This window comes from Peromyscus californicus, unplaced genomic scaffold, assembly GCF_007827085.1.
Source record: "Peromyscus californicus insignis strain IS unplaced genomic scaffold, ASM782708v3 Scaffold_12__1_contigs__length_115047231, whole genome shotgun sequence".
In the NCBI taxonomy this organism is placed as follows: domain Eukaryota; kingdom Metazoa; phylum Chordata; class Mammalia; order Rodentia; family Cricetidae; genus Peromyscus; species Peromyscus californicus.
Window position 1 is genome coordinate 25,998,369 of NW_026294413.1, and position 22,922 is coordinate 26,021,290.

The 22,922-nt window shown below is 38.7% G+C and overlaps 1 long non-coding RNA gene across 2 annotated transcripts in view; it reads right to left on the reverse strand.

The window, feature by feature from the left end:
* Positions 1 to 22,574, reverse strand: part of LOC128107099 (uncharacterized) — a 28,122-nt gene extending 5,548 nt beyond the window's left edge. For both annotated transcript variants that reach the window (XR_008216955.1, XR_008216954.1), the window contains exons 1-3: positions 22,370 to 22,574; positions 20,268 to 20,361; positions 8,247 to 8,390 (exon numbers count right to left, since the gene is read on the reverse strand). This is a non-coding gene — a long non-coding RNA (uncharacterized LOC128107099). The remainder of the gene's footprint in view (positions 1 to 8,246; positions 8,391 to 20,267; positions 20,362 to 22,369) is intronic.
* Positions 22,575 to 22,922: the final 348 nt, after the last annotated feature.

Below are 22,922 nucleotides of genomic sequence, written 5' to 3' on the forward strand. Positions count from 1 at the left end.
TTTTCCCCCACAGATGTTTTCCCATCAAGGCTCTGTCCTTCTCATATCTGGGAAGGAATGATTGTAAATAAAACAGTTAAAACAAGGCTATGAGTTCAGTGTCTTTTTTTCCTGGTTTAGTGCAGCCCTATCTACCTCTCCTCTCACTTGTCACTTACCAGGCTCCAAAATGACTGGTTCACCAAACTTCATCAATTTCCTTCCAGTTGGTCCCAGCCTGACATTCTCTTTCTATCTCTGATCATCAACATGTAGTTTTCCTAGGATTTGATAGATGTTCTCAAGTGCTATGAATATGAAAGTCAAAGAGGAAAGTGTGTCTGAAGGAGGAAAATATGGAGGAGTCCAAGGATCTGAGAGCATGTTCCCGTCATGTTGCTGATTTGCTGAACATAGTTGGGCCAGCTCTGTCCACTCACGGAGCACCCAGGGTAGCTTTACATAAATCCTGGGTAGGTGCTTCATCCATCAAAACGGCCATACCTATAGGGCTTTCGTCATAGTTTATAGGCACAAGACAAATTCAAATTATATGTAAGTTGATGTATTTATGTATAATACATTTTAAGGACACATTTAAAAAATTTTAAAGGTATCTGTGTTTTGCCTGCCTGAATATCTGTGTACCACATGCATGCCTAGTGCCCAAGGAGGCCAGAAGAGGGTATTAGATTCCTGGAACTAGAGTTGCAGGTGGTTGTGAATGGCTATATGCGTGCTGGGAATTGAACCTGGGTCCCCTGGAAGAACAACAAGTGCTCCTAACCACTGAGCAATCGCTCCACCCTCCACATATGTTTTTAAGGCATGTGTAAAAGAGTAAGAGCTCACAAACTCATTGCAGTAAAACTCTGAACTGGAGCCAATTGGATGCTTTTCTTGGGCCAACCTTTGCTCTGAACTAAAATTGTCATCTGGACTTAGTGTAGAGCTTTCTTGGTATATGCAGAGACCTAGGTTTGATCCTAGACACCTAGAAATAATAATAAAGGCAATAATTTTCTTCAAGGGGAGAGGCTAGGTGGAGAAATAATTCTCAGAAAGGCTTATGAGAGAGCTTCCCTAAGCCCTTGTCTCCTTGCATAAGATCAACAAAACTGAGAGTGGAAAAGATGGTCTTCCTCAGGGAAGAACCCCAACTAGATATCTAATACCAAGTGGTCAGTGCGGAGGTCATATACATACAAGTAACACTAGACAGTATGAGCAGATTGTATGTATATATTTAGGAACACACACACACACACACACACACACACACACACACACACACACCATAAACTAGAGAGAGAGCAAGAGGGAATGCATGGGAAGGATTGGAAGGAGAAAAGACAGTGGGGAATTATATAATTATATTATAATTTCAAAAATAAATAATTATTTTAAAGATGTTTCCAACTAGACAGCAGGGTCTCAAACACTGTAACTTATCCTGGGATTTATAATAAGCTGAAATAGTCATTAACTGTCCTTACAGATATGGAAGGCAGGGTGGACAGCTTTGTACCCACAGGCAACAATAAAGAGCTGTAGTGTGGTTGAGTTTGGGTCATTCCTTGGAACCCAGCTAACTGCGTAGGCTATTTCTAGTCATTGAATTAGCCTCGTAATGGCATAACTCCAAAATTAGTTTTTATCATAGTTTATTTCTGGGTAAAATATATATATTAACAGAGAAAGTTAGCACACATTCCTAAAACCTATGTTTGTACATGTAGATGACTTTTCTTATTGTTGTCATGTCTGTTTTCATAGATATTTTAGTAATAGAAGGCTAACTTAAATTGGATGCATCTCAAAGGGGAGTTATTGGTTCAAATATTTGAAAACTCAAGCACACTACATTCAAGGATTTGAAGAAAATACCTTTTTTTAAAATTTCCTACTTTCCCACACCCCTTGTCCAAACTTTGGTCTTCTCTCTTGTTTAAAATCCCAGCTAGGGCCTTGTCTGTGGCATGAATTCAATGTTGTAATCTACTAGCTCCATGTATAGGAGATGTAGTAACCTTTCACAAGACCGTGGCTCACTTGGACTGACATGTCACATGATTTCCTTTGCCTATTCAAGTACTTTAGTAGAGCCACTACTCAACTCCCACACAAGGGTGGATCTTGCTTGAACCAAACAGGCTAAAGAGCTGATAAGTTGGTATTCTAAAAGGAAGGAGGGCTCTGTTCCTAAAATTTTCTGCACAAGGGCCAATATGTAATAGCAGGTAAAAACGACTAATGCCTGCTACCAATTTCTTTCTTGGAATTGAGAGTTGAACAAAAGGAAAAAAACAAAATGCTTTTGGTTGAATATTCAACTGTTCAGTTAAATATTTAGAATAAATCCATTTTCTAGCTTGAAAGTTCTGCAGATGATTATATTTGGGGATGATTATAAACATGAAAATATGTTTATGACTTGACAATAAAGTAGAAAAATATGAAGTGAGAATTACAGAGCTACTTCCTCTGAAGAAGAAGTTTAAAATGCAGGATTTTAAATTAGAAAATTTATCATTAATTTTAAAATGTTCATGGCTATTTTTAATGTATATCTAATTTATCCATATGATTTTCAAAAGAGAGAGAAAACTCAGTGAATGAATAGAAACTGGTTTCTTAGGATTGGAATGTGTATATGGGTAGTCTATCTTCATGTTAGGCCATGTAGCTTTGAGAGAAAGAGCCCTCGTGCTCTTCATCACTCTGTTAAATGGGTTAAATGTCTCACTCTAGCTTGCTGAACACTGGCCCTGCACTCTACTGACTTAAGACCTTATACAACATTACATTTTGTTAATCTTAGTAGGCATGAGTCTTTCACATATTCTAGCCTTGAGAGCTCTCTTTCTGATTCTGTTTTCTTCCATGATGGGAGAAATAAGTTACTCAGTCCTTTTGCCCAACCCTTGCTTCACGGTTGCACTCACTGTGCAGGCTAGTTTTTTTTTTTAATTTTTCTTTTATTAGGGCCTAAGTTAGATAGTTTGTCACCTTGACATAAGGTAGAGTTATATGAAAGAAGGGAACCTCAATTAAGAAAACGCCCCATAAGATCTGGTTGTAGGACATTTTCTTAATTAGTGATTGATGGGGAAGGGCCCAGCTCATTGTGGGTGGTACCACCCTGGGCTGGTGGTCCTAGGTTCTATAAGAAAGCAGGCTGAGCAAGCCATGAGGAGCAAGCCAATAAGCAGCACCCCTCCATGGCCCATGCATCAGTTCCTGCCTCCAGGTTCCTGCCTCCTTTGAGTTCCTGTCCTGACTTCCTCCTATGATGGAAGTATAAGCCAGATAAACCCTTTCTTCCCCAACTGGTTTTTGGTCACAGTGTTTTTTTCACAGTAATAGAAACCCAAACTAAGACAGGAACAGTCAGGGGATAACAACACAGAGTCAGAGCAGCCCTTCAGCAATGCCAGCTGCTTCCCAGGCTATGGACTTCTACACATTGTACCATCTTACATGCTCTGCTAGAAAGACAACCTAACAAAATAAGATTCCCTTATTCTTTACTGGTTATTTTTATTTCGGGCTCTTGATATTATCCATTTAAAAGAAAAAACAAAGAGGTGAACAGTGGTAGCACATGGACTGTAATCCCAGAACTCGGAAGTCTACAGGAGAATCCCTGTTTTGAGACAAGCCTGGGGTCTCTAGTAAAATCCAGTCTTGGAAAACAAAATGCAAAACCACAAGGAAATAGCAACGAAAACAAGAGGATAAACCAACTAGTTTTGTAGGGAAGATATTCCTACATTTGAAAATTAAGTTGTTAGGATTTTCTTTTTTATTTTTAAGCTAATTTTGTGACGTGTTTGCATGTCTTTTTTTCTATCTTGTCTTTGATAGAGATGGAGGGCTGCATTCATAGAAGATTTAGTTTTCAAAATTTGTTTAGTTATTATTTGTAGATAATGGTAATCTTGTGTTGAATCTTAGTTTATATTCCTTATCTATAGTTATATTCATGGAGTCTTCAATAACTATGTGCCCCCCAAATTTAATTCTGTGAGTATAGGGGTATAGAGGCATTTTGGCAGTTATTTTAAATTGGATGCTACCACTGCCACAGGTATTTGGCTTTAGAGTCTTTATTTATCAGTTGGAGTTTCTGTTTCTTTTGGCTCTAAGTGGGGCTGATGATGTCCACTTCTTAAGATTGTTGAGAATTTTGAATGAAAAATATTAGATTGATCATAAGAAATTACTTATAACTGACATATAAATACGATGATTTCATGACATGTTTATTATTTGTAAGATCTATGCCTGTTGCCATAGGTGGTGATTCCCTAAATAGTAGTCCATACAGGGATGGTAGAAGAAGGGTTCATAAGATTTAAGGCTATCAGAGGTCTACTTCAAAATGTCACTAATTAAAATTTCTGTTCAGTTCAATCCATTCTAAACGGCATGGCTGAGGCAACCTTCAGAAGTGGCCAGCTCTTAGAAAGTTGGAGGGACAGGGAGAGACTTGTAATGAAAGAGGATGCAGGTAGCATTGGCTGGACACTGGGAGTGCTGGAGGAGAGCCTTTGCTACGATTCCTTATACACTCACATCCACAGAGCTCTCTAGACTTTCTCACCTCAGCTGCATCAAGGTGAAAGGTATTTTAGGGGCCATTTATATGAATTCATATTGGAATAGTCACAGGGTGAAGTAAAGCTTTTATAGTTCTTGCCCTGCACAGACTCATTAGATTGAAGTAGAACAGAAATAGCAATGAATTATAATTAGTAACTGTATTGTCCAGAGAGGGGGGAAAAGAATTTTAATGTTAGGCAATTGTAGCTAGGAAGACTGCAACCGCTCTAAGGTTATCAGGTCAATATCAAGATGGAGGTTAACCGACGAGGCTGAGATAAAGAAAGGAGTTATATCAGATCAAGAAGCAAGATAAGGACTAGGAAAAACAGACCGGATCCAAGGACAGAGATACAACTAACCCTCTGTTGGTTGTTTTTTCATTAGTTCCTTGAGAATGAAGTCTGGCCATGGACTTTAAGCCCACACTGCAGTAACGCTTGGGTTAATTGGTAAAGAGACATTTAAAGCTAACTGTTAGGTTAAACCCTTTGCGGGTTTTGTTGTACATTATTTCATCATTTTTCTCTTTGGAAAGAGAGTGGATTCCACAGATAAACTCACATTTATAGTGAGAAGTGTTCATACCATATGACAGATGAAATAACTCAGCCTCAAGATTTACTGGTTTGCCTCAGATTGAACTTAGTTTGCAAGTTGGTTCTTCCGTTCCCCAGTACATTTAAGTTTTCACTAAGGCATTTTACTCATGTGTGCTATTTGACATTGAACTCCTCTTTTTGTTATTTCGTGCTATTAATGTCTATTAAGAGGAAAATTGGAATCTGGGCAGTGGAGCAGTATAGGATTAGAAATCAAACAATATATGTCTAATTAATTCAATGAATACTTGATTAATATTTGGCAGTTGCATTTTCATTACAATATAATTAATTAGAATTTCTAGATAAACAACTTCACGCAGTTGCTGTGAGAATTAAATGTGATAATGTATGTGAAAGTATCTACCACGGTGACTGGCAGTTAGAAGGGACTCAATTAGATGACTATGAATCTTATCAAGACTAATTTTTATGAAGGTTTTTTTTTTTTTTTGAGGTGAAACTTTACTCTTTAGTAGAGAACTAAAATGAAGACCCATCGTATAATTTGATTCCTCATCAGTCCCTTCCCAAACCCTGAGAAGCATCATTCAGGATCTCACTCTGGAATCTCTCCTTTTACACCTCACTGGCATCTTAATCTGCATCTCCAAGACATGATTTCAATTCCTATTATTTCATTTTTGCCTCCTTTCTTCCTTGTGTGAACGATGCCTTCATGTTGACAAACAATTTATGCTTGTCATAGTTTCCTGTCCTTTCAAATACCATTTCTGAATCTGAAAAAGAAATCTGTTTTTCCTACGCAGTGTCCTGTTTTGGTTACTCCCCTTCCTCTGCATTGCTATCACTGATCCATTAGGGTTTTTTTCTCGACACCAAGTCGACACATTACTTCTGAAATAACCTCTGTCTCTTTCACCTGGTGAGCTAAAGTTTCCAAAGAGAAGATACAGTTAATCCAGTGTAAAGACATAGTGACTGATAAGGACGGCAGGGACTGTGGAGAGGTTGGGATTTTGTACTTCCAGAGTGTAATGACTTATCTTACACTATTTTCAGTTCCCCTGAAAGTCCTTCATTTCCCACTTCTGTGTCTTACCTAACATCCTGGGACTATCACATGAAATCTCTTGGAATACTAACCGGTCACTAGCCTCCACCAACTAAAAGGCTAAGCCTATCATCAGACAGTGTCTGAGGCCTGTAACAAAGGTTTCTCTGCTTTACTCTGGCCCTCCTACATGGCATTGCCATCAATGTATTTGGAAAGTGCATTGGTTTCTATGTTCTGTTAATATAAAATTTTCATGAAACTGTTCCCATGTTGGAACATGGAACCTAGAGAAAAATGAATCTATATTCCTGGGCTGTGCTCACTCATATTTGGCTGCAGAATAAACAGCCCCTTATTCCCTCTGAGGTGAGAGCTGTGTTTCTGACATCATCAGTCTTGTCCACACTGGAGACTTCTCTTTGACTAATCTTAAAGTTCTACTTTTATTATGTCAGTCATGTGGTGTGGATCCCAAGCTTTCTAATACCTCATTAACTAATTCTTGATTTTCAATTTCCTTTACAATCTGACCTCTCTCAATACTTCCCAACCCAATGAAAGTCTCACTTCATTAGAAACATGACACGGCCTGCATTTGGTTTCTTTTTTTATGTTTTTTAATGTTTACTCAGAGCTGTCCTATATTGTTTACAAATTCTTCAAGATTGGACGTTCAGTGGGTAAGAGCTCCCACTCTTATCCTAACAGACCTATGTTTAATTTCCGGAACATGCATTGGATGGGCCACAATCTCCTGTAATTCTAGCTTCCTGAGGTGCATTTGCACACACACACACACACACACACACACACACACACACACACACACACACACAGTTGTCTTTCTATCTTAACTGTAGGCATGTTTAAGAAAGGAGAGGCTGAGCCGGGCCGTGGGTGGATCTCTGTGAATTTCAGCCTGGGCTACAGTACGAGATCCAGGGCAGGCACCAAAACTACACAGAGAAACCCTGTCTCGAAAAACAAAATAAAACAAAAACAACAAAAAGAAAGAGAGAAAGAGAGAAAGAGAGAAAGGAGAGGCTGGAGAGATGGCTCAGTGGTTAACAACACTTGTTACTCTCTCAGAGGACCTGGGTCAGTTCCTAGCTCCCACATGACAGCTTACAACCTTCTATAACTCCAGTCCCAGGGGAGATGACACCCTTTATGGCCTCTGCAGGCACTGCAGATATACCCACAGGCAAAATACCCATACATAGAAAGTAAAAACCATTAAAGAAAGGGACTCTGTTTCTATGTTTTGAATATCATCTAAACCTAGCCTAAAAATATAGTTATAGATCAATAGTTATTTATTGGATTTTTAAGATTAAAGAATTTTAGTTGTGTGATGGTTTGTGTATCTGTATATGTGTTTGTAGATAACTTCAGAGGTCAGAAGAGGGCGTTGGATCCCCTGGAGCTGGAGTTATGGGCAGATGGGAGATGTTGGATATGGATGCTGGGAACTGAACTGGAGTCCTGTGTAAGAGCAGTAGGTTCTCCTAACGCGAGCCATCTCTCCAATACCTTATTGGACTTTTGAACTAGACTTTACTGATGGCTTTTATTTTGGAGTATTACCATGAAATTTAGGCATATGTGGCTGTAGGCGGTGGCACACATGAGAACACCAGCTAATACTTGACTTACTTAATTAAAACATTGCTCTGTATAGTTTGCATATAATTTCAAATTATGGCTTTACATTGATTTTTTTAATTTTTTAAACTTCTGCAGTTCTTTAAATCAAGATACATTCCAAATGATGCCCCAGCATTCACAATAGTGCATTTTTATGATTTAATGATTGGTAAGATGTTACAGAATTTTGGAGATAGCATAGAATTAGAGATACACAAGGGCACAAATTTAAACAACTTGGATTGAAACTAGAAGACCAAACAACAAGCAAGCAAGCAAGCAAGCAAACCAAAGCATCAACCCGCACATTCTGCAGTGCGGGAGCGCAGCCCCAATCTCCCACCACTCCTAAGAAGCTAAGAGCCAAGTCTGCAAAAACTGTGTGGGAACCTTACCATGGTGTAGTTTTGGTGAAATTTCTGTCATTGGTCCTTTTCATGAATATTTATTTAAATCCCCGTGGAAATCATTGTTCATCTGAAAGGGCGTTAACAGCCTTAACAGCTTCTTCCTGTTTGATTGATGTTTTTGTCACTTTCCTTGAAGTAAATAGATTCCATTAGCAAACCAAATATGCTCTCTGTCCTTTTACCTCTGCGGACACTTAACTGACCACTCACTTAAGATTTAAATATCCCGCCTAGGCTTTCCATGTCAGTTCAGGGTCAGTCTTCCTGGGAGAAAGGAAGGAGCTTTACTATTGAGCTAGTGTGTGGTTCCTAAACAGAGACCAAATGGATTCCTTTGTAGTAAAATGTGTTCTGCCTTCCACAGAGGCGAGTTTATTTGCTATGCCCTCAAATAGTGTGAAATGCCAGGATAGCTGACTATTCAGATCAGTGTATATTGAGTAAAAGGAAAAAAAAAATGGGATGGGTTGGGCAGTAGTGGCTGTTTAAGAACATTTTTGACTCAAAGAGAAGAAAATGAGTATCGAAATTTATCGTAGGCAGGGCAGATTGAAATCAGTATGTCTACTCATTCGTAGTCTCCTATAATGTAAACAAAAGTATTATGTTAATGGTGTGGAGCTCTTCTGGTTTCTTTGGAGTCTTAAACTCATCCGAATGGCACTCTAGAGTGATTTCACCCAGGTATCTCCTCAACTATCAGCTAACTATGAATTCTGGTGCTCTGAAAGTAATCAAGACTTAACACATCTCTGAGACTGATTTACATATTAGCTTTCACCAACCCAAAGTTAGGAAAGGCATCAGAAAGCACCTAAAACCTGTACCAGCAGTTTCCCGACTTTGTTGTAACTTGCCTTCTTGATGGCCCTACCAATGTATCTGTTAAATGCCTGGATATATGACTTCCTTTTGTTCTGTGACTTTAAAATGTTCATGTAACTGTTTCCACACTGGAACAGATCATCCAGGGCAACTTGAACCCATGCTCCTGGGCCATGAACACTTTCAAAATGAGCTCTGAGTAAACAGTCTCTCCTCTTTGGAGTCAGAGATCTACTTTGCATCAGTGATAATAAATCATACACATGTCCAGGTTATTAAATGAATAAAAGGAAATATCCAGATCCAAACCAGACTTGAAGTTTGGGTTAGACTCTGGATCCTTCGAGATCAGTAGCTAGAAGCAAAACCTGGAGCTCGCCCAGAAGAAACCAGTTACAGTGACTAAGGAAGACGAAGACTCATTTAGGACATGTGAGAAGACAAACACAGCTAGGCACACAACTACTGCTGACCACATCAGACTCTACCAGTCTTTGAAAGTCGAAAAGGTAGCAGTGGCATTATTTTAAGAGATGCAGACAGATAAGTCACAGGAGTAATTTGAGCAGAACTCTGTGGTATTGAAAACCCTTAGCTTTTGGAAAACTCTTGTTTCGGGACTTCAAAAGTACCTGTTCTGGACACTCAAAACCAGACAGGAAGAATGATTTTTGATTGTGAAAAAGTTGTGTGTGGTCAAATGGAAAGTCCGATGAAGTCTTTGATCATGACTATTTTTTTCTGTGATTAGAAAGTCAAAGATGCTAAGATTGGTTAACTTAGTATTTGTTATTTATTCAGTGGCTCCTCCTAATTCTTATTACTCAGTAACACTTGGACTACATAATTAAGCTCTGTGCGACGGTCTGATTTCAGCAACTTATTCTCTATAGGTGCAGATAATTGGCCAGAGGCTTTATATTTTCATTCTAAACAGAGTCTACCAGTGTGTGACCCATTAAGTGGAACACTATATTTATTTTACAAGGAGCATATTTACATTTGAATTGATTACAGAAATGTTGAAGTGTTTACTTGTACATCGGCTAGTTTCAAAAACTTCTTTAGAAACGAGAACAACTGGTTGTCAGGTTAAAAAGAATATCTCTCTCTGTCATTCTCTGTTTCCATTTCCTTCCACTGTCTTAGGTTAGATCCTTTTCATCTCCCATGAGACTGATGCAAGAGCTTTCACTCTGTTTGACTATTTCAGCCTCCACTTGATGCCAGGGACCACTTATTCATTCATGTTCCTTAACATCTTCCCTTAGTTCAAAAGCATTCAGTAGCATTGGCGACCTGTCTATTTTCATGTGTTTGTATTTTCAACCGTAAGCAGGGAGATGTAAAGTATTAATGGAAGTCTAATATTTCAGTGAAGAAATCTCAGTGGTTCAGCTTCACACCAACGACAAAGAAAGCTGTGGAATTTTTCTTCAAAGCATTCAATGGATGATAATTACCTATGGATCAAATTGAAATCTCTTCACTCACGTGCTTTCTGGGTGTGTCCTGGACTATTTGTTTAGCAGCATCTCTACCTGCTTCTGAGCTAACAGCTCCACTGAGGTCCCAGCACCCCCTCATCTGTGCCTCTGTTCATTTTGTTCTTTTTCCCCGAATCCTTGTCATTCTCCATGGTCTCCTTTGGATGCCATTTCTTCTACGAAACTTACTTGGAGTCCTTTAGATGAGATGGCTCACTCAGTTTTCCAATTTTCTTGTAGCAGAGATGTCACTCAAACTGCTCAAATTAATTTTGGGCCACCCTTGTGGAAGTTACAGTTTCCCTGAGGGGGAAAAACCTGACTCTCGGCACCCACACTCCTGAAAATACAGCTTTGTACATATCAGGTCCTCAGTGCATGCTCATAGAGTGAGCAAAGGTACTTGGCTCAGCTTTTTTATAGTAGAACTTCTCGGAGGTCTAAGTTATAAGTTCAAGATAGAATGTAAATCATTTTTTTTTTCAGGTTTGTCTTGATTTAAGTTCAGACTGTGCAAAGACATAATCTTCTCCCTTTACATATCATTTGTGGCACTCCAACAACCTAGAAATTGTTTTAATCCCTAGGCATTCTCACCACCAGGTACATCACTTATTATATTCATTAACTTACTTAATTGTTAATTATTTTCCAACTTCTTCCTCTGTAGTGTGGACTGCAGGAAAGTAGGAACTTCTTTTAACCTAGTGTTTTATCCCTATAGATCTCAACAATATGTAACATCTAGCAAGTGTTCAGCACATATTTATTGGATAAGCAAGTGAACTTACATCACACCATTTATGCTATTTTCAAAGAACTACCTTTTTTTTGGTTAATATCAAATTTGAAACCATGAAGTTTGGCATTTTTGAAAACTCAAAGCATATAACAATAATTTGAACCACTCAGAAAGTCTTCATCCATTCCTTAAATCTTTATCTTAACTAGAAGATGTTATTGTCCATGGATGCTAGCTTTAGGGCAGCCTTACAGCAAAGATTTTATGCAGAGACCATGCTTATTATAGAGAGTGCTGTAAACATGAAATACAACTGAGCTCCTCAAATAATCCTTGGACTTTGGGGACTATGATGAACCTGATTTGATACAGCTTTTGGCATATTGCTGTGCATTATTTGTTTTTCATCTTTATTCTCTCCACAGATTGTCATTGCAAAACCAATTGTAGTTCATGTTAGCACTGCAATATCCTGCCAACCTGTGGCAGAATTCCTAAACATATTTTAAGGGCAGAGCATGTGCAATTTAAGGAGGAAAATAAAATGCATAGGTGTCTTGAGTTGTTTGAGCCTTTGATCTTAGTCATCTTGCTGGGTGTAGTTCACCTTGCCCTATATAGTGTGTTCATCACCCACGGTGTGCATAAGGATTCCGTTAAATGATTCTGAATGTGAGTATATTCTATTAGTTTGTGTGTGTGTGTATGTGTGTGTGTGTGTGTGTGTGTGTGTGTGTGTGTGTGTGTGTGTGTGTGTGTGTGTTTGGGGGCATGGATACACATATGTAGCATGAATCTTAAAAGGTCTCATTAATGAAAACAAACCTGAAGCCAGGTATTGGGGTGAATGCTGGAAGGTCTGAGAAGCAGAACAAGCCACAGCCACCTCACCTTGCCAATTACTCAGCTGATCCTGTTTTCTCAGACTGGAAGCCTCTGAGTCCTCATCTGAATGGATCTCAGCTGAACTGCTGCTAAAAGCCTAAAAGCTTAACCAGGCTCTAGTTCCTGATCCTCACACCTTATATACTTTTCTGCTTCCTGCCATCACTTCCTGGGATTAAAGGTGTGTGTCACCATGCCTGGCTGTTTCCAGTGTGGCTTTGAACTCGCAGAGATCTGGATGGATTTTTGCCTTCAAAATGCTAGGAGTAAAGGAGTGTGTGCCATCATTTTCTGGTCTCTACATCTAGTGGCTGTTCTGTTCAATGACCCCAGATAAGTTTATTGGGGTGCACAATATATTGGGGAACACAATATCACCACACACATACCTTTGTGTACCTGTGGAGCCCAGAAATTGACCTTGGGGATTTTTCTCCGATGCTCTTCACCTTATTTTTTCCATGGCAGTGTCTCACCAAACCTGGAACTCTCTGATGATTCTCTGGGCTAGCTGGCCAACGAGCTTCCAGTATCTTCCTCCTCCCATTTCTCTAAGTATTGGAACTCCAGAAATTTGTGACCATATCCAACTCTTACATGGATGATGGGGATCCAATTAGGGTTCTCATACTTGCAAGGCGAGCCCTTTACTGATGGAGTCAATTCCTCAGTCTTCTACTAGTTCATTTTTCGATCAACTTCATACCTTCCTTTTTGTGCCCTCTTTTAAGACCTGAATTTACACTCAATTTGTAATGAGATCAACTAAAAAATAACGACACAGATATCTTTGTTAATCTAAGAGTAAGCAGTATCGTAATTTTAAGTTTAAAAATTGCTAAGATTGAAGGACGGTTGTTGGCTCTCTTATTAATGGAAGAAAACACATACTTTCTTTGGAATCACTTGTCTCCTTACTGTTATGTGTGTATGTCACACAGACTTCATCTTATCTCTTTTTCATCATTTACTGAGAGTTTGCAACCTCTAAATGGCAGTCTTTCTCTAAAAAAGGGCAGCATTTTGTCAAGACTTCCAATACATACCCAAATTTCCTTCTGGTTAAAACCTAATGAGTATCTAAATAAGGATAAAGTCTTGACTTTTTTTTTTAAAGGAAGAAATCATTAATTTTTAGACTTGATAGGCTTATTCAACTAAAAATTACCGAGTCCATAACACACACACTTCTCAGGTTATACTAGGTGATAACTCGACCCTAAGCATGCTAATTTATAAGTATAGTAATGCTGGTAGTGGAGATAAATTTGTGACCTCTCATTGAGAACGGGTGGAATGGATTTTGAATTTCAACAGAAACCACACCCAGACTGAATTCTGCTACAGGGTCTTTCTGTGATCTTGGTAAGTCACTGGCTCCGTTTGTCTTAGTGTTCCCATCTGTAAAACTGTGGTCATTACACTTGACACTTCCTTTCCTAAATGGGGATGCTATGTGGATGAATAAGGTAATGTGTTGTGGTGAAATGCTTTGAGCTCCTTCAGAGAAAGGTGTTACATAAATACAGAGTATTATCTCTCGTGAAAAATAGCCACTACACTTTAAATCTAGTTACTAAGGGACACAACCAACTCATTTATTTTTCCCCAATGGGGAAATTTTCTATCATTAAAAGAAATTATTTTCATGTATTGATTGGCAAGTGCTTCATCATTTCTGTCTGTTATTGTGTCACTAATACATCTTAAAAACTTAAATAGATATTGAACACACTATCAAGCCTTCATAGTTTTTACACTGGGGACTTTGGAGTCATCTTCACTGTCTTTTTTTTTTAATTCGTTTGACCACACCCCCTTACTCTTCTTGTTAGAAATATTTATTCTCTCTCTTTATATCCCCGAGAACTCTGGTGAGTTATAATAGCTAAGAGACAGGACTGGAGTCATAGTGCTGGCTGGTGTGCCGGTGCCGGCCAGGCTAGCCTGGGGTTACAGAGTGAGACTCTGCATCAAAAAAAACAAAAAAACAAAAAAAAACCAAAAAACAAAAAACAAAAAACAAAACTAAAATGAAAAGTTCACAGGAGGGCTTGGGGGTTGGGGGTTGCTATTCAAGCTTGAGGACCTGAGATCAAAGACCAAGCACACACGTGAAAAGCCATGCATGGCTGTACGTGCCTGTAACCTAAGCACAGTCAGAGGTAGGGGGATCTCTGGGGCTTATTGACCACCAGTTTAGCTCCAGGTTCAGTGAGAGACTCATCTCAAGGGTATAAGGTAGAGAATTATGGAGCAGGACTTCTGATGTCAAGTTCTGGCCTCATGTGTACTGTGACATACATATTTACCCCCAAATGCACCACACATGTACATATGCACAACTTACATATACCCAACATATACTCTCACACACACACACAAGCCATAGTGTTTGAGTTCAAATCACAGTTCCTCTGTAACTTGGACACATGCTTTGAGTTCCCTGTACCTTAACTTGCTCATCTATAAAATGTGTACAGTATTGATACTTGCATAAACAGGCTGAAAAGGGGAAGAAGTAAATGAATGCATGCAAAGCTACTCGTAACTGCCAGTACATGATGGGCTCTACTAGTGCCATACGCAACCATGTATCATTCATTCTTCATCAGACTTATAGAGGAGAGTGCATAGTTGATTTTCTGCCTTCATAATACAACTCAACTTTCTCTTCAAAATTAAGTTATCCTATTTTTTTTATTTTGAATCGAATCTTCCCCAAGCTCCCAAACAATCACCATCCATCTCCTAATCATGTGCTTGAAATTGCACTTAACATTTCTCATGAGCCACTTGAGTCTATCCAGACTATCTGTCTTCATTGTCAGGGGCACACAGATGGGCATAGAGCTCCAATTAGGTTAATATCCCTGTCATTTTTCACCAATGTTTCATCAACTTCCACTCTTACCCTCCATTTCTCTTTCCAAATCCATGGCTATTCTCTCCCTGATTTCAATCTTCCCTCCTCTCTGCAGCTCTTCCTAAGATTCCCTCTTTGTTTGGGTCTGTGTAACAACTTTAAGAATAAGAACACATTAGCACATCATTACAGATCATTCTGTGCAACTGAATTTGATTATGTAGTTGGCGTGTTTATATTTTTATGTACAGTGTAACTCTATATTACTTCTTGGATCAGGGTGAGGTAGTCTCCATATCGCAGAGAGGCACCTGGAGATCTTTCTTGCCCTGCCATGGGTGCTGTAAATTAGTCTGGAATGGGTATTGTATGTACAGAGTCCTCTGACAAGGTTCTGAAATTATCCTTTGTTGATTTAGCAGTTCCATAGCATACGGCTCCTCTGGCTTCCTGCTCAGTCTCCCAGGTCCCAAAATTTTAAATGAATTGCTTACTACTGCAAGTTATGAGCTGAGCTCATATCATATGTAAATACGTTATTTTAGGGAGCCTTAGAGAAAAGTTCTAGGCAAACAGCAATAACTACCCATATAATCAGAGAATCTGAAGGATAAAATGGTCTAAAAATGTCATCTGTTCTTTAGGACTAAGAAATCACAGTACCCATTTTTAATTCCAGAGAATGAGCTGATGATATTTCAGTGTCTCTATGAAATACTGATTTTGTGTATCATTCATTTCAGCTTTACACACATTGTATCATGCAATTATAACATAGCTTCAAGGCAGTAAAGTTTCTGATTTGTGGGTGCAAATAGGATATGCGATATCTAAGGCTGAATTTGAAATTAAAATTATTTTCACAGTGTCTAATAATCTTTGCCTCAACTATTTTATCTCCAAACTCTAACAAAGTCTATTCTATTTATTAACACATTGCTTCTCCCACCCTTTCTTTCTCTCTTGGACAGAGTGATGAGGGAAGGAGGCTTACATCCTCACAAAATCTATTCAGAAAGCAATATGCACAGAAGTTAGGATCAAAGAGGTGGAGCTGCCCAAAGGACTCAACATTCTACTCTACAGATACTTGGTCAACCATGCTCATTGCCACTCTACTCACAACAGCTAGGAAATGGAAACAACCAAATCCTGCAACTGATGACTGGGTAATATAAATTATATATATATAAGGATATATCTATATAAGGATCTTTCTATCTATCTATCTATCTATCTATCTATCTATCTATCTATATATATATATCAGGATACTATCTGTCTATAAAGAAAAATGAAATCATGGAATTTGCATGTGACTGGATAGAACTAGAGTGTAGTGTGCTGAGTGATGTAACCCAGACCCAGAAGGACAAACTTTGCGTGTTCTCTCTCATTTGTGGTTCACAGCTCCAAACTTGTAGATGTGAGCACATACCCTAGAGTAACTACAGAAGCCAGGAAAATAAGAGAGTAAATGGGGGAATCAAGTGTAGGTGACAGTAGGACACAGGTGCTGTGAGGAGAGAAATAGGAAAAGTGAGGGGCTTTAACGGGGGAGGGAGGGAGGAGGGATACATAACACTAAGGATGCTTGAACAAGGCATAGGGAGTCATTATTGTATATTCACCTAAAACTATACAAAATACACATTTACATAGCATATATATGTATATATTTGAAAGAAGTTCCACCACTTGGGGTGATAATGCTCCCCTGAAAAGTCAATGACTATCAGACAAAAATCCCAGCCCCGTACATGAGAAACCTCCTCTTGAGTTGTTGGTCAGGGAGTCCAAGAGATTCCCCTGGACAATACAGGCTATTGCCATTGCCTTTGGCTGTCTCTCAGAATCAGAAGGTAAGACCCTATTGCTGAGGACATAACATGCGTTTGACACTGGACTTGGAGTAATTGAGCTGCAACTGATCTGGAAGCTCCATTCCTGAGGAGGGACTCTCACAGTATCAGAAGGTACTATGCAGGCTGACAAGGGAAAAGTATATTCATGGTAGTCCAAGCCAGATTCACTACAACAATGACTGGATTGGCAACATTTCCACGGTGGTGAAGTAGTGGCACTTGTATCTCAGCTGTTACCAACAGCCATCTAACTGGATCTAAGCCTCACTCAACACGGGGGCGGGGGATTATGCCTGGTACTGTAAAAACTAGCCTATCACCTGTAGTCGGAGAGGTCATAGACCCAAAAGGAGAACCTATGACTGCCAGTTTCCTAAATCAGAATAATTTCCCAACTGTATTCTAAATATTTCTTCTTATACTCACAGATAAATGTAGATCTCAATTATCATCAGATAAGTTTCTTCTTGCAGAAGTAGGAGACCGTTGCAGAAAGCTATAACTAGTTCAGATGCAGAGAACAACTGCTCATGGGATGCCCAGTCCTAATTAACACATCCTTAACACAAACTTTAACACAAACCCCTCAATTGGATATGCAACAGTAAGTGGTCAGCTCTGGAAAAATATATACATGTAAACAACACTAACTGGACTCACAGGGTTGTACTTATAGATGTATTCATTTATACACTGTGGTGGTTTGAATAGGTATGGCCCCCATAGACTCCTATGTTTGAAATGCTTGACCGATATGGAGTGGTACCATTAGGATGTGTGGCCTTGTTGGAGGAAGTATGTCACTGTGGGGGTAGACTTTGAGGTCTCATATGCTCAAGCTATACCCAGTACATAGTATCTCCTTGTGTTGCCCGTGGATCAAGATGTAGAACTCTCAGCTCCTTCTCCAGCACCATGTCTTCTTGCACACTGCCATGTCCCACTATGATGATAATGGGCTAAACCTCTGAAACTGTAAGCCAGCCCCAACTAAATGTTTCCATTTATAAGATTTGTCATGGCCATGCTATCTCTTCACAGCAATAGAAACCATAACTAAGACATACGTATATGTAACAACAATAATTCAAGAAGAGTAGACTGTAGATTTTTGGAGGCAAGGAGGTCCATGGGAGTGCTAGGATAGAGGAGAAGGAAGCAGGAATTAATGTAATTATACTTGAATTAAACAAAATAATATTATTTATATTTCAACATTTTAAAAGAGGCTGAAAGTTTACATTCTGAGAATATATAGATGTATTTAAGAGGGTTAGACTTCAGTGGAACCAGTCTTTAGAGTTTGATGTTATAGGACAGAATGCCTGCATCTTAAGTTTGAGTTAGATGTAAAATACTATAAACTATTAAGGATAAATTTCTCTGGGTACATTTGAAAGTTAGTCCTATTGTTTGGAGTTACAGAGCATCTTCATTAAAATCATATGGAATCTTGTTGAAATGTTAGGTCTTTTTTTATGTCTACCAAAAATTCTCTGGGGTTAGATGCAGAAATTCTTATGTACATTTAAGTTTAAACAGTACTGCTTTTGAAGCATTTCTCCTATTTTGTGTGTATTTCCCCTTTAGACTATAGGTATCTTGAGAGCTGTAATATTTTATATTTTACAAGATTTATGGGGTTTCTATTTAATTTGTATGCCCCTTGGAAGCCATCCCATCACAAATGCTCAATAAATACTGTTAAAAATGGAATAGAGTTACTACAAATGTATTTGCCATTTTATATACTTCCAGAAAATTCCCCTAAGATATCAGAAAGAATATAAGTATAAAAATGCCTGCTCCCTTTGTATTCTTGCAGATTTCTAAGAAAATGGATTGTAAGTGTTCTCAACACAAAAATAGTAATACGAGATAATAACATTCCCTAATTAGCTTGATTTAGTATTTTATAACATATGTACATTTAAAATAATGCATAATGTTAAAATATACAATCTTCAGTCTGCCAATTATAAACAAATGACTGTTTTATTCTTTACAAGTTTTTGCTTGCATTTATTTATAGTTTATTTATATGAATATGAGTGGTGAGTACATGCATGCTATAGTACATTTGCAGCTGTAACAGTACAACTTATAGGAGTCAGTTCTCTCTTTCTACCATGTGGGGCCTGGGAAAAGGAGTCAGGTCATCAGACTTGGTGGCAAGTGCCCCTAGCCACCGAGCTCTTGTGGCCTCAGTCCCTGTGCTCCTGACTTGAGGTTTCTGAGGACCTGTTATGCAATAGCTGACTATGACTCGAATGGACAGTCATAGTAATTTAGGTGACTTTATCCTTCAAGTACCTAAATTGATTAGCCATTTACATGCTTCCTGGATGTGCTGACCTGCATTCCTCATAGGCATGCTGGTAGAATTTTGAAGGGGGAGAGATTTCATGCCTGTGCCAGCTTAACAGTTCTCACAGTTGTCAGTGGCTCCCATGAGTCAACTGCCTTCCCAGGCTGCTTAACCGAGGAACTTCTCAAGTCCAACCTCTCTATCTGCTCAGAGTACTTGGAGTCAGCCCCCCTCATTTTAGACCATGTTTTCCCTCTGACCAAATATTTTAGGACCAAGGTTAAAATATGTATGCAGAATCCAACCACTTTACCAAAATAGTTTATGTATTTTTTAGAACTTTTGAGTTCATAGTGCTATCCAGAGGCTATTATTTACTTTATCGTTCACTCTTGGTTCAGCCTCTTTTTAATTCCTTTTGTTCACCCCTAGTCCAAGTCACTATCATCTTTGATCCAGATCGTTTGGTTCAAAACTTTCTCTTAGAGCTGGTGAGACGGCACAGTGGATAAAGGGGTCTGCTCCCAAGTATAATGACATGAATTTAACTCCTCATTGTAAAATGAGAGAATTAACTCCTGGAAGTTGTTCTTTGACCTCCACATGTATGCCATGGTATGTGTAAACACACATACACACAAAACAACAACAACAACTACAACAACACATGCATACACACAGACACACAGCACACAAACAACATACACAATAAAAATAAACATCCTATTTAGATAATATTAACAGCAACAATAATAACAAAATATACTAGACTTTGGAGAAATAGAAACTTAATTTAAAGCAGGGTGGTGGTGGTGCACCCTTTTAATCCTAGAACTTGGTAGGCAGTAGCAGGCAGATCTCTGAGTTTGAGGTCAGCCTGGTCTACAGAGCGAGTTCCAGGACAGCCAGGGCTACACAAAGAAACCCTGTCTCAAAAATGTAAAAAACAAAAAAACAAAGAACACTTAATTTAAAACAAAACTAAAAACCTGTCTGGGTCTGAGGGCATATAAGAAAAGCTGCTGTACCTCTCCCATTGATTCGAAGGGTTGCAGCTGGCCAGGAAACCTCTGTTGTATTAGTGCCACCACTGTGCAGCAATATTTTTCAGTATGTTACTTCCTTTCCAAGGGAAAAAATTAAAAAGTGGTAGTTAGACTAAAATATAACCCTATCAATTTTACATAAAATATTGATAGGAAATAAAAATTTAGCATCCCTAGTGTGAGTTCTACAGACTGCACAAAATATAAATATATAGATTAAGGAAAGTTAACATAATCTTTTTATGGGAACTAAAATCAATTACATGTCAGCTTTGTAGTATTATAAATGTATTTAGTCAGCATAGGATTTTTCCAGCAGTGTTCTCTGCAGATTGAAATTGACTAACCAGATGTTAAATATTAAATAGAACTAATCAGAGCATGGTTCAAGAGGCTTTAAAAACAATGATCAAAGGGAGCTATTTATTACCTGATGCATGTTTCTGTTGAAATATCAGATCTGGAATATTATATTTAAACTTAGTTTTTTCAAGATTGAATTTTTAGCTTTATATGAACAATAATTAATGTTAACAAATTAAATTAACAAATTAACTAGTTAACTGAATTATTGTATGTAATCATGGTTTGAAACTTGACCAAAAAATATAAAGCTCAATTCATAGACATAAAGCCTTAGTGTGATATTTAGTTTTATATATATATAATGTTTAATAATAATACAAGTACAGGCCTGTGTTGCTTAATGGAGAGGAAATGTTCTGTGAAGTGTGTCTTGAGGCAACCAAGTCGTTTTGTGAACATCGTACAGTGTACTTACACAAACCTAACCCATATAGCCTTCTGCGTGCCAGGGCTACAAAGCCTTTGCTTTGCTTCTGGGGCTAGATGAACAAAGCAATGTGAGATTAAATTCAGCCCAAGAGAAAATGATGCAGTCAGGAGACATGGCAAACAGACACATGAAGCCGCTGACCAGAGATGTGCTCTAAAATAAGGATAAAAATATAATATAGCAAACATGTGAACCAGTGAGTGGTAGCCATTTACTAATGATGCACTGAATGTAAGTGTCTGTGCTAGTCTTGTGTGTAACTGGCAGTGTGCTATAGGCCTGTTGGTGGAAAGATTTCCACAAATGTGTGAGAAATACGGAGCACAGTGATGTTAGAATGGCTGTAGCGTCACTTGGCCACTGAGAATTTTCAGCTCCATTATAATCTTATGGGACTTCTATTGTAAATCCAGTCTGCTGTCGACTGAAGTGCTGTGTAGCATGTGTAGTAAACACTGCAGTTTGTTTAGCATATGTCTACACACCAGAGAGCAGAAGCAAGACGGAGATGCTGAACAACTGTGATGTTCTTGTAGCTATCATTTGATTATGGCTTTTACTTTAAAAAATATTTTCAATATCCCAGAAACAGGTAAATGATCTTTTGAGGGTGGGGAGGCGTTACAGGAAAAGGCATGCTACAATATCTTATAAGCTTACTGTGCTGGCTAGTTTTATGTCAGCTTGACACAGTTGAGTGATCTAAGAGGAGGGAACCTCAATGGAGAAAATGCCTCCATAAGATCTGGCTGTAGACAAGCCTGTAGGGCATTTTCTTAATTAGTGATTCATGGGGGAGGGCCCAGTCCATTATGGATGGTGCCATCTCCAAACTGGTGGTCCTGGGTTCTATATGAAAGCAGGCTGAGCAGGCCATGAGGAGCAAGCCAGTAAGCAGCACTCCTCCAAGGCTTCTGCATCAACTCCTGCCTCCAAGTTCCTGTCCTGTTTGAATTCCTGTCCTGGCTTCCTTTGATGATGAACTGTAAGGTGGAAGGATAAGCTGAATAAATCCTTTTCTCCCCAAGTTGCTTTGGTCATGGTGTTTCATCACAGCAACGGTAACCCTAACCAAGACATGCATCCCATTGTTTTTATCTATAACCTCTTATGACCTCATTTTTTAATGAAATCAAGATTGGAGCAGAGGTAGAGTGCTTGTCTAGTATGCTCCTTTGCCCTAAGTTAACAGTCATTCAAACAAACAAAATAACCTAAACAAAGACAACAAGCAGATGAAAAAACAAAAAGAAAAATGTGTAAGTCAGAAAGAATGGTATGTACTTACACTTCCTCTTTCTCCACCACACATCTCTACATCCCAGTTTCAGCTGTACATTGCTTTACAGTGGCTTTTTCCAGTTGATTCATAGCACATTTTCAAGCGTTCTCTTCCTAGGTGAAATGGATATCATTACTTAAATAGAACAATAAATATGCAGTTTCCAGGTCTTTGTACTTGCCAGCATAGCTCACACAATGCTGAGCATGACATGGTAAACAGGACCCTCCTCTAGACAGAGAAGAGGAGTAGAATGCACAATGGAGAGGCATTCTTTATTCTTTTGCAACAGAGTCTCACTGTGTATGTCTTGCTGACCTGGAATTCACCATGTAGGGTGGCTTCTAACTTACAGAGAGCCACCTGTCTGTGCCTTCTGAATGTTGGGATTAAAGGTGTGCACTACCAAGCCTGCCTGAGAGGTATTTTTTCATGCTGTTTGCATCCCTCCCCTCCGTGGGTATCAAGAACATGAGCTCTCCACCTTGCTTGCCATTTGGATGTCAGCTTTGAGTTCTGCTAATAGGATCTTAAATTTGTCTAGTTTTGCAAAAATGTG